We start from the raw sequence: 12,477 nt of genomic DNA on the forward strand, positions 1-12,477 counted from the left end.
TTCTCCCTTAGAATGAGGCTGCCACAAAAGCAGTTGCTAAGTGAATAAGTGGATCATAGCATGGACACATGAATATAGTTTTTCATCTTCACAAAGCCCCGCAAGGAACTGTCATGTTTACTTTAAAGATGAACATGAAAGTCTAAAAGGATAAATATTTTGCCCTAAGTAATGTCAGTAGCTGGGAGATAATAGGACAAGAATCAAAGCTGAATCAGTCTTTGAATTTCAGACTCCTTCCGCTTCCTTACACTGACTCACCCACAACATTCCAGGCCCCTTAAAATCTGGACAACCTATCTCACCAGCCTCCGGCCTCATCACGCCACAGACTCCAAACAGTCACCCACTTGATCAAAATACTCCAAAATCTTTCATTCCTCTTTTTCCTTTTGATGTGCTGTCCAATTTCTTGAAATTCCCCTCCTCTTCCTTCCCTTCAAGTGTATCTGGAAAAATCCAGCTCCAAGCCCATTTGCTGAGTAAGTGTCATCTCCCCAGCCTCCCACATGCTCACCCCAGCATAAGGGGGCTCTTACTACACACAGGTTTTGTTTTTAAAACTGTTCATTGGTCATAAACTATGAGCCAGTACTCCTATCTTGATAAATTATGAAATGACTCTCCTACCCTTCCTTCTTCCTGAGTCCCCTCCTTCCATCTCTATTAAGGCTGCAATTTCCTAGACATTAATGGAAGGCTAAATATGGAACAGCAGATAACACTGTAAAAATATGGGAAAATTTTTATAAGCTTACTTGAGTTGTAATGCTTGCTGGCGCACGCGCGCACACGCACAAACACACTCATACTGCTTAGGGAAGGAATGAAGGAAGAAAGAAAAGAAGAGGAGGCAGGAGGGAAGGCGTAGCGCCCATAATCAAAACCTTGATGGTATATATAGTGACCGGAAGCCTTGTGAATTTACCCAGGACAAAGACTGTAAATCATCCCCTTTGCATTCTAGCTTCTAGTACAGTGTCCTGGTATGGCGTGAGTGACCAACAAATGTATGCTGTATTGAACTGGGTTGGCATTGCATACAAGCACAGTATATTTATTATGACATATAGACTATGAAGATTGATAATAAGTCAACAGTGGAAAATATTATTAGTTGCCATAAAAATTAAATTAATGTGAGGCTGACATTTAAAAACATAATCTTGTTTACTCTAGTGATATGAAAAATTCAACATGGAAGTCTTAACAGGTTAATGAGACTGATACTTAAGTGGGAAGAATAAACCGGTGGAAAACTTACCTAAACAATAAGAACCAATTTACAAATTTGTCTGTGACTCTTGAGGAGAAAGTGATAGATATGAAAAACACTATTATTATGTAGTGATAATGGATCTTTGCTTCTTCAGCCAAACTTTCTTATAATAAAAAAATGAGGCAAATAAATAATTCAAGTGTTTTTTAATGAGGAGAGGTGACAAAACTGAAAATGTCATATGCAAGAAAAACAAGATTTTTAATTCAAAACTATACCTTAAACCCCAAGATTTTTTTCGGGGAATGAAGTAAAGTTTTGTATGTTTTGGGTACATGAGTGGCCAATTCTGCCTGTGTCATGGCAGGAAATTGGCCAAATCCACCTTCAGGGTCATCTTCAGCCCTGAGCACACGGTCAGAGTTTGGATTACATGAGCACAGGCCCCATCTGCCCTTTCTGCAGGCAGAATCCTGGGTGCACAAGTACCCCTTCTCCCAAGCAATACACTTGGTCTGTATTCATTTTTGTCTAAATATATTGATCTGACTCTAGATAATGAAAGTGCTTTCTCTTTACAAATAAGTAAGAACACAGTGCTGATGCTGAAAGAGTTTATAACCTGGGTGTACAGTGAGAAGAAACCAGCTCTAGGCTATGGTGCTCCCTATGAATGCTGAGGTTATTATCTCCTTACGTTGTTTATGGGTCGCTCACATCCCCTAGTCACACTATGCTCACCTTCTCTCCCTCTCTCTTTCCACAACTTTTCATCAAGAGTGCATAAAACTGCCCAGTTGGCATGGATCAGTGGTTCAGTGTCGACCTAAGAACCGGAAGGTCACGGTTCAATTACTAGTTGAGGCACAACTGGCCTCATGTCAGAATCTTCTGGAAAGTCCCATCCACACCCACAGGATCTAAATCCACAAGAGTAGCACCTTGACAACAACATTTCCCCAAAGCATTTCACCAGGTCATTTGGATGGGCATAATAGTTGATAACCACCCCTGCAAGCTCTCAGAGTTTAACTCATCTTCATTCATTTTGACAATAGAATGCTTAACAGAATACATTGAGGGCCTACCCAGTAAGATTTAAAACCTATTGTTGAATTGAGCTGAAACACAATGTGTCATTGAGCATTTTCAGCAGAAAAGATAATTGAATTCAGTAATTCATTCACTTCACTAAGAAATCATCCAAAGCAGTGATGACTGGTACCTCCGTCCTGAGTTACTGACAGCCTTTATAACACCCCAAGGTGCCTTCCCATCCCAGGACTCTGAGAATAATGAGAAAAGGGTATATGTGCAGTAATTTGATTGCCCAAACTCTTGAAATTTGTCTCCAAGAGACAAGCTTGTGTCACTGAAATTCAGTTAAAAGATGGGAGCTGGAGGTGCGGGCGGGGGGGGGGGGGGGGGGGGGCGCGGGGGAGAGAGCAGCATTCCTCTTCTGAAGAATAATAATGCCAACTCATGTTTTGGAACATTAACTGTGTGCCACGCCTTGTCAAGTCCCTATAAACTTCATCCCCAACTTTCTAATTGACACGTGTTTATTGACCCGATAGTACAAGAATGGGGACAGGTGGAGGGTACATCTCCTCAATCTATCTGATCAACGAATGCTTTCCAAAGGTCCTCACAGGAGGAAAAAGATGTCCCTATAGGGCTGGGGAGGTGAGCCATGCTCCAAACACACATCTCCCCCAGCTCTGTCCTAGCTCCACTGCACCCACTATGTAGGCTCTGGTAAAAATCTAGACCATTTTAAGTCCCATGGAGAAAACCTATTGACCTCATGAACTATGTGTGGTCTTAAAGGGATCATAAAATCATGACAAAATATGTCAAAATTTCCCCATGCCTCTTCTCATTATAGGGAAGGGCGTGCACAAGAGTTTAATTTGAAATTCTAAAATGTGCCTTGAGGCACTAAGCAGCCAGGCAGAGCCCCTGTGAGTAGAGAGGATGGGAAGGCAAAGCAAAAACCTATCGGTCCTGATGCCGAGATTCTGTTGGCTTGTGCCTCTTGTTCAGCTCAGCGTGCCAAGATTTTCCTTTCTATTGATTCTCCATTACAGAGCATCTGCAATGATGCCCTTTTCCTGGAACAGGCTGCAGAAGTCCCCTCTGACCTTTGATAAGCTGGCCGCCAAATTTGGGCTACCAGATTAAATGGCCAGGAAGTAAGGAGAGAGGGAGGGAGGGAGAAACACAAACTGCTGTGCAAAAAAAACCAACGTGAAACGTTAAGTATTTATATTTGGCTTTAAGCTTGGAAATGAAAGTGAATGTGCGACCACTCAATGTGGGATGCACCAAATCTGACCGTCTAATGGCTTTACAATACCCACTGCCTAGACTGACCAAAGACGACGGAAACCTATTTTGGACCTGAAGGGGTGGGGGTGTTGGGGGACAGGAAGAGGGCAAGGAAGTCAATTACTTCTAGGCAAACTGCCAAATAAGCTTAAAGTATAAATACAAGGCAAAAAATAGATGCACAGCCATTTTATCTTTCCAATCAGAGTTTCACAACCACATCCCCTACTTCCTTTAAAAAAAAGTCTGTGCAGGGCACAGTCCTCTTTAAAAGACAGGGCCATCCATTCGCATAAGGAAGATCAATTTGTTAAGAGAGCCACCAATATAGGCTTCACAGATCACTACGTTAGCATACATGAAATGCCATCTCTCTAGCCTCTGTTTGAATTAACTAAGAAGTAGCCCCTAATAAATGTATAGGTATAGAGGATAAATATGACAAGAATGACAGGTTTTGAGCTCTGGCATAGACAAGGGATGTTTATATTGAAGAGTTATTTCATGGCAAAAATGATTTAACTAACAAGTCATTTAGCAACAACTCATTTAGCATGAATCCTTCTGGCTCTGTTATCTCATCTGTAACATTAGGAATAAGAAAGCTATCTGTTTCACGAGTGAAAGAAAGGGGTTAAAAAGATAAAAGCATACCTAGGCACGGCTGGCCTGCCATAAGTACTACAAAAGTGTTCGCTTTTGTTCACATTGTTGTTATTGGAAATTTCCTCCAAGCACTGTGAAAAAAATGTGTTAATGCCCAATCCTTGACCTGGCTCTCAGCATCAGGGTTAGTGAAAGCACACCAGCACCCAAAGACAGCAGCGCCAGCTCAAGCGCACAATGCACGTGTTTCCTGTCAAAGCCACCACCCAGTCACAATACAGGAGCCCTGCTTCCACGTCAACAACCTCCTGAAGCTGACCACGTCCTGACACCCAGTCAGTAATGGGTGGACCGGTGGCTTTCCCAGGCTGTTCGTGAGGCACAGCCAGAATTCCAATAAAGGACCCTTGGGAGAGGGTGGCTGATATGGTCTTTGTTGCAGGCTTATCAGTCAGGTGACTAAAAAGGCAACGTTCAGATTGTCTGGAACCTTGACTCTAGAAAGAGATTTGAGGATGGAGATTCATAGAGCATATTCTGGTCCAAGGTAAAAATTCATCATCTCAAGCTGTATTTACTACAGCAAAGAACTGGAAATAACCATAGGGAAATGGTTTAAAATATTCAGAAAAGTCTATATTATGGAATACTGTTCATCCATTTGAAATTGTGTTGATGATAAATATTTACTAATGGATTGTAAAATAATTACTAGTATAGCAAATCACAAAAAAATTGTATAGCATATGATTTAACTTTATTAATGTGTCATGGGACCTGATATCTAAATATTCATTTGATGAAAGTTTGGGGAAGGGGAAATAAAAATAACAATGGTCATCACTCAGTAGTAAAATTACAATTGATTTGTCTTCTGTATTTACCGATTTTAGTGTGTTTTTATGTCTTCTGGAATTAACATAGACTACTTGTCTAACCAGGAAAATTAATTATTAATATTACAGTTATTTTTTAATACTCATGAAAAAGCCTGGACATGTTTTTTTTCACAACCAAGAATAAACTTAGCCCTAACCGGTTTGGATCAGTGGATAGAGCATCGGTCTGCGGACTGAAGGGTCCCAGGTTTGAATCCGGTCAAGGGCTTATACCTTGATTGCGGGCACATCCCCAGTAGGGGGTGTGCAGGAGGCAGCTGATCGATGTTTCTCTCTCATCGATGTTTCTAATTCTCTATCCCTCTCCCTTCCACTCTGTAAAAAATAAAATATATATATTTTTTAAAAAGAATAAACTTAACTGGGCAGAGCAACCTGGATTCAACTTTGGAGCTTGAAGAAATTGGAACACACGGGATTATATAAAAGCAGGAAAGAGATTCACAAATGAGGTTCAGTCCTTGCCCTTCAGTCACTAAGCCTATACAGTTAGGGTTGGAACTGAGAAAATTGTGGTGCATGGAGCTCCTACCCGCACCTTTCCAACCTACCCACATACCTGTCCTTCAAGCATGTGGCAGCTGTCACATTTCTTCTTGCCTTTCCCTGTTAAAGCCTGTTCTCAGAAACATTGTCCTAATCTGTGTCGAAGGTGTACATTAAAAACACACCATTCTCACTGACCCTGAGGCCTGAGAACCCAAGAGCTTACAATACAGACTGTGTTTGAGGTCAGGGCCATTTGTTTCCAGAAGATTTTCAAATTCAAGAATGATTTCTTTAAACATTATAATTTCAGTAGCTTTATTTACCAGTGATACAGAGAAGGAATCATAAAGGTAACTAGAGGAAAACAGTATCCTTTCCCTCTGGTCTTTGGTGACTTGCTACTTCCAGAAACACTGTGTCCCCTGAGCAAAGCGGGGCCACCACTTGGGGCAATGGTCCCACCACTCCCCCACTACAGCTGGCTCCCACCAAACCCCCAGGCCAAACACTGTTGATCCCATATGAAAATCTTGACACAGTCCTAAAAGCACTTCATTTTACTGTATACAGTTTCGTGAACAAACAATAACTAAATGTGTTTTCATTTGAAGACTTCAGAGAAATTCACCAAGAAGAAAACAGATTTGTTCTGATGATGTAATCAGATGATTATGGTCAACTTCAGTTTGGGGCACCAGATATTCTCTTCAATAAAATTCTCCCTTTACTGATTCTGGGTAGATGCCAAAAAAAATGGATTTCTCATAGTATCATATCTATTCAGTCAATATCTTAAACTACCTTAAAATTTACCTTAAAGTTAAAGATAAGTTAAAATTTTTTATCTTTAACATTACCGGGCTAAATAAAAGGTTTCTCTCTGACTATAAGTACCATGAAGGTAAATAATATATCATTTTGTTTACCCCCCCTACACTCAATACCTGGCACAAAGCCTACTGAATTGTAAACACCCATGTAAATGGGTATTAAGTGACGGAATGTTAAATGAACAGCAATATAAGTCTAGTGGATTCGATGGCTAATAGAATACAACTTTTCCACCTTAATAATTTGGTAAGTTCTTTTGTGTTCAACCTTTCACGTGCATATACTAGTTAACCCTCCCAAACCACTGGGGTACCCATTTATTAAATTTTTACAATTGAAAAAAATCTGTGGTGACATGACTTTCCTAAAGTCACAGAAAATAGTGTTCACAGGATTAAAACCCAAGCTTTTGATTCCAAATTGATGACTTTCCTACTATTTCACAGCTGCCTCCATGGGCAAAGAAACTTCATTCTCTGAAAGACCTAGAGCCAAAATTCAGGAGACCTGGAGTTGTCAGTGCCCGGAGGTAACAGCAACATTCCAGCAACACTCCAAGATCAATTCATTTCCGCTGATGCTCAGAAGCCCTGCCATTCATTCATTCACCTTCTGAGAACAGACACCCCAGTCCTTCCTGCCCAACTCCAGCTGTTCCTTTGCTTCTCCTCATAAAGTAAAGGCATTCGTTCCCACTTTTTCTCTACAGAATCTAAACAGGAAAGAAAAACAGGAGCTGGATGAAGAGACCATTATTCTACATAAATTATAAAATATCTTTAAACATTGCCTGGGATCATCTTCCAGTTCTCATAAAAACGTCTCTTCTTTGTAAACATTAGTCTGCAAATTTAGAAGCACTTAATAAGACGTCACGTGAAGCACCACAGGGAGGGCCCGACTGAAAACTGTCTCAGGGGCTCCATCAGCTCCTCCGAGGGTTCTGACAACCATCCCTGAAAGGGAGTCCCAGGCCCAACCAGTGTAAACGGCTGTGCAGCCTCACACTTGGCGGTGCTGGGGGGCCTGCTCTGGTCCCCACCCACTGCCCATGCTCACCCCTCCACAGAGGGACCTCCATCCATGTCAAGGAGACACTGGCTGTGCGCTTCTGAGAGGGAGAGAGACTCTAAAGTCTAAGTGAAAAAGGCCGCTGACTGTGGAGACTCATGGAAGAGTAGCCATGCCTATTCCCTCCGTAGATCACAAATAAAGTATAAACCTAAGTCAGCCCTGGGAGCTGAGGTCTAGACATTGGCCTCCCTCCCTTTTCTCCTGGGTCCAATGAGAAAAAATAAAATTCTCCTTCCTTGCCATGAAGGGAGAGGCTAGCTACTTGCAAACAGAAATGCCCTAACTCCGTGTTTTGGAATCGCAGCGTGTTTGAACGAGGTGACTTTCATTTTAAAAGTGAGGAAATTAAAAAAAATAATAATAAAAGTGAGGAAATTGATAGTCAGCGAGGCAGAGTGACTTGCCCCAGGTCAGAACTAAATTAGAACCCAGGTCAGCACCAACTCCGCAAGCCCGCTTACGCACCCACCCCACACCTTTGTTCCTCCTCCATTTTAAAATGAATTCAACATGTGGTCAAAGATACTTCTGAACAAAGCTGAAAACATAACTCAGATAACACTTGTAAAAAACATCTTATTCATGCCGAGTGAGAATCAAATGGAAGTGGGAAAGAAACGAGCATATCTTGCTGTGTGGTTAACAAAAGTCAATAACCTCAACATGAACCCCCCTTCATATAATCCCTGAATCCTAAGTCAGGATGTCAACCCATTTGGAAGATTTGTTCTAAACAGTCCAAAACCCCCTGACGCAGATTAAGGGAGAGATAGAGATGAATCGGTCTCCTTTTCCCTTTACTGGTCCCCATGACTTCCAAAAATAATATTCAGGCCCATCTGTTCAGTAAGGCCTTTAGTTTATTTGTAGTTAGTTGAAGGAGAAGACTATAAATTAAACTCAGATGCCGTGAGGGAGGAACGTCAATCCTTCCAAATTCAACATTGAAACGCCTTTCTTGTTTTCGTGCCGAATCAAAGACCACGGGGGCAATAGAGCTTTGACCCAACATCCCCTCTCAACTCCCAGGATGAAAGGCCAGGAAAAGGGGGACTTGTCTGGAAAGGATTCACACTCTCTAAGCCAGCAAGCCAACCTGGGCTCCTTGTGTTGATGCCACGGTACCTGGGCAGCAGCAGATCTCCTGAGAAGTGGTTCAGTGTCTGAGGCACCGCCAGCCTCCTGCCCGGGGCCTGGTGTGTGGCCGAGGTGACGCAGCCACAAGAGAGGGACCACGGCGCCCTTTGTCCATCCAAACCTGAACGCCAACAGACCCCGTGGGCTCCGGGCACTACGTCTCAGTCCTGCCATCAAATACCATTTCGTTGGCTTCTGTGCTATTTGCTTGGTTTTGAATGCTGAGCCCTGTCCAAAGGAAGGCGTCTGGAGCAGGAAGACAGGAGCCCAAGTTCTGAAGTCCACACCTGCTCTTCCCCCAGAGGGCTGGGCCACCGGAGACACGCACCTCACTGTTTCTGCATCTCCATTTCCTCATCAGTAGCATGAAGAAACTTTACTGAGCCATCAGTGTGGCCACTTCCAGTTCTTTTCAGCACGGATTTCCCAGGGGAACGGGAAGTGGACTACCTTTCAAATGTCACTGCTCAAATTCATGCTTGCTTCCCTGTTCTTCGCCCTCCTCTCCCCACCTCTTGTCCTCCAAAGGAAGTACATCTGAAAACTTGGGAAGAGAAGACATGAAGAGAGAGGCAGGGACAGAGCATCACCTACATAACTCAGGAAGAGCGAGCTGCCCACTGCCAGCAACACTGGGAGCTGGCTTCTGCCCGCCCTCCCATCCCCCCGCAGGAGATGAGAGCTGGAGGCAGATTTTCACTCGCTTTGTCTAAGAAAGATTTAAACATCTAAAGTCAACAAGGTATTTCCGCTAGGACACTGTCAGACAAAAATAGCTAATGAGTTAAGTCTGTCTCCAGCGCAGGCCATTTCTTTGTATGAGAGGCAATTCCCTCCTGTCTTGGAAATCGTTCTCTCTCCATTTTCTGTGAACAGGTGTCAGCAAACTACATCCTGGGGGCCAGATCCTGCCTCCAAGCTGAGAATGGCTTTCACATTTTTAAATCATTGGGGAAAAGCGAAAAGAAGACTATCTCACAAAACGTGACAATTATATGAAAGTCCAATTTCCGTGTGGACATATAAACCTTGCTGGCAGGACAGCCACTGCATTCTTGAAAACATTGTCTACAGCTGCTTTTTGCTGCAGCAGCAGAATAGAGTGGTTACAATGGAGCCTGTGTGGTGCGCAAAGCCTGAAAAGGATCCAATGCCCAGCCCTCACAGAGAAGGTGTGCAGATCCCAGACACAGAGGGATGGAGTCCAGGATCTGGAACAGAGCCAGCCTGAGCTGGAAGCCCTCTGACAAGAAAATACAGCTCTAGGCCAGGCATGGTTTACAGTGTGAAGCGAGCAGAAGCTATTTAAGAGGAAAACAGAGTACCCACCACCAAACAAGTCATCTTCACCTGGCCTCTCCACTCTGCCTCTTAGCTTTATTCCAAATCCACTTCACTTCATTTTAACATAAATTGTGTCTACTCTTACAGTATGAACACCTTTGTTTACCCATTTGAAAGATAATTTTGTTATTAAATAATTGATTTTGTTTGGAAATACTGTTTTATGGTAGATGAATATTCCTAGGTCAGAAATAGTCTGCCCACTTAGCTGTTTTCCGAAGACATCTGTGGACTTGTGTTTCGCCCTTATTTAAAATGCTACATGTTGCCCTGGCCAGTGTTGCTCAGTGGTTGGAGCACCAGCCCGAGCACCAAAGGGTCTTGCGTTCCATTCCCAGTCAGGGCACATGGCCGGGTTGTGGGTTGGGTCCCCATTCCTATCGATGTTTCTTTCTCACATCAATATTTCTCTCTTTTTCTTTCTTCCCATTGCTCCTTCCCTTCTACTCTCTAAAAATCAATGGAAAAAATACCCTCAGATGGGGATTAACCAAAAAAAAATTGCTACATGTTGCCAACAAAGGGAAAATGTGAGCCTTTTATTACTTTTTATTGTTGTTGTTTTTAGAGGGAGAGAAACATTGATGTGAGAGAGGAACATTTATCAATGGCCCTCCATACACACCCAGACCGGGAACTGAACCCATAACCCAGGTGTGTGCCCTGACCAGAAAGTGAACTGGCAACCCTTCAATGCACAGGATTACACTCAACTAACTGAGCCACTCAGGCTCGGCCATTTTCCATTTTTTGTAGGTTATTTATCTTTTATTCCAGCTGAACTTTTTATACCATCTTCTATAGTATAGAAGACAGCAAACTTTTGTGAGTTAAATACATTACAAATGTAATTCAAATACATTACATTACAAATACATTACATGGTACAAATGTCTGTCTTTATACTTTGTTTATGGTTTCTTTCTTCATAAAAAAGCCTTTTAATTATTTTATAGTAAGAAAATTAAGGGTATTTTTTAAATGAGTCAATATAAAGCTGGTAATAGATAGGGATAAAATGGAAAGTTGAAGCATGCATACTTTCACCAACTTTTCTTCCCTAACCCGTACATTAAGTTGCATCTTGCTCTGCAGGGAAGATTTAAAAGTTTAAACTTGCAAGAGAGTTCCCATAATTATTCAAAAAGAATGAGGTTTTTAATTAAATACACCCATTGCCCTAAATCCACAATAATTTTATTGTCTTGCTAAAAAGATGTTTCAAATGATGCTTCTTTTTATGTTTCCTTCCATTTGAATGCTTTTAAAAAAACAATGGAATTAATTATCACAAAAATATTCATGTAATAGAGTCAAATGTCATCGGAACTAAAGTGATGATTAGATGATCCAGCTGGCTGGAACCTCGCCAAGTTCCATCATAAATGCCAAGGACAACAGCACTTTAAAAAATCTGTCCTGTCCAGTGAGCATTTCAACTTATATCATGATACCCCCTTTGATTCTTTCCAGGATCATTGCTCACCTAAGTTTCACTTTTGTAATGCTCCAACTAGTGCCTTTGGAACCCCGGGGTCATACAAAGGTGGGTAGAGAGGACCAACTTAACCTCAGGGGGCCTAGTAAATTCAATAGTTCTCTAGGGATGGGATGGCCTTCCATCTGGAGATGCAATTTTAAAAAATATATATGATCACGGCATTCCCAGGGTCTAGGAGATCCATAAGGTTTGGGTTTGGTTCAGACTCTTCACAAACCTCCCCAAGGTTAAGTTCATCCTATGCAAGTCCATTTTGGGTTCCTCCTGATTGAGCCAAACCAAGCCCTCTACTGACTTTCCCTAATCCTCAAGAAAATTCATAGTGACTTCTAGATCTCTCTAAAGACCGGGAACTTGCTTGAGTCAACCCTGAGGCTCTGGGAGCAGCTGCACATACTGCCCCATGAACCCCTTATGATTCTAGTACCCCTCTTAGAAACCCTAGTAATAGAAATGGAAGGGGTTCTGTTAAAGTTGCAGAAAAGTGTTAAAATGTCTGTTTTCCGCAAATCCTCTCTTTCTCATACCATTTTATACAAGGGACCATCACTTGTAAAGCACGTCATTTTTATGTATCAGTAAGAAAAAAAAAGCTGCCAAATATTAACATAATTTTAAAAAATACATTGTAACTAGAGTTGTTAAAAATTTTGGGATTAAAAAAATATATTCCCCACACCCCCACAAAGTTCCCACAAAAGTGATGAAGATGATGTTTAGTGTTTATACCCTCACAAAATTTTTTAAAACATTTAAGACAAGTTGGGTTGCTCATTTTCCTCTCAGCTCAAGCGTAAAAAGGTTGCATCACTATAACCCTGAGGAAACCTCCGTGTAGAAGCCTCTGGGGTTCCAGTGTGAATTTTCCAGGACACACAAACCCTCAGACTCAGCATCCTAATTATAAGCTATCAAATGCAAAACCATACATCAACATGTTTTGAAAGTAAATAAAAAATTGGCAAGCATCCGTCTTTTTCAATGAAAGCCACATCCTTTTTAAATTCTTTGAAACCCACCCTTTGCTTTCCTTATTTCTGCTCAGT

At 41.9% G+C, this 12,477-nt stretch overlaps 1 protein-coding gene across 3 annotated transcripts in view; it reads right to left on the bottom strand.

The window, feature by feature from the left end:
- The window catches only part of PIEZO2 (piezo type mechanosensitive ion channel component 2), a 328,473-nt gene that overhangs the window by 276,984 nt on the left and 39,012 nt on the right, over positions 1-12,477 (bottom strand). The window lies entirely within an intron of this gene.

The sequence above is a fragment of the Myotis yumanensis genome, unplaced genomic scaffold (assembly GCF_028538775.1).
Source record: "Myotis yumanensis isolate MYYU_CA2020_CCGP unplaced genomic scaffold, mMyoYum1.0.hap1 SCAF_7, whole genome shotgun sequence".
Lineage (NCBI taxonomy): Eukaryota > Metazoa > Chordata > Mammalia > Chiroptera > Vespertilionidae > Myotis > Myotis yumanensis.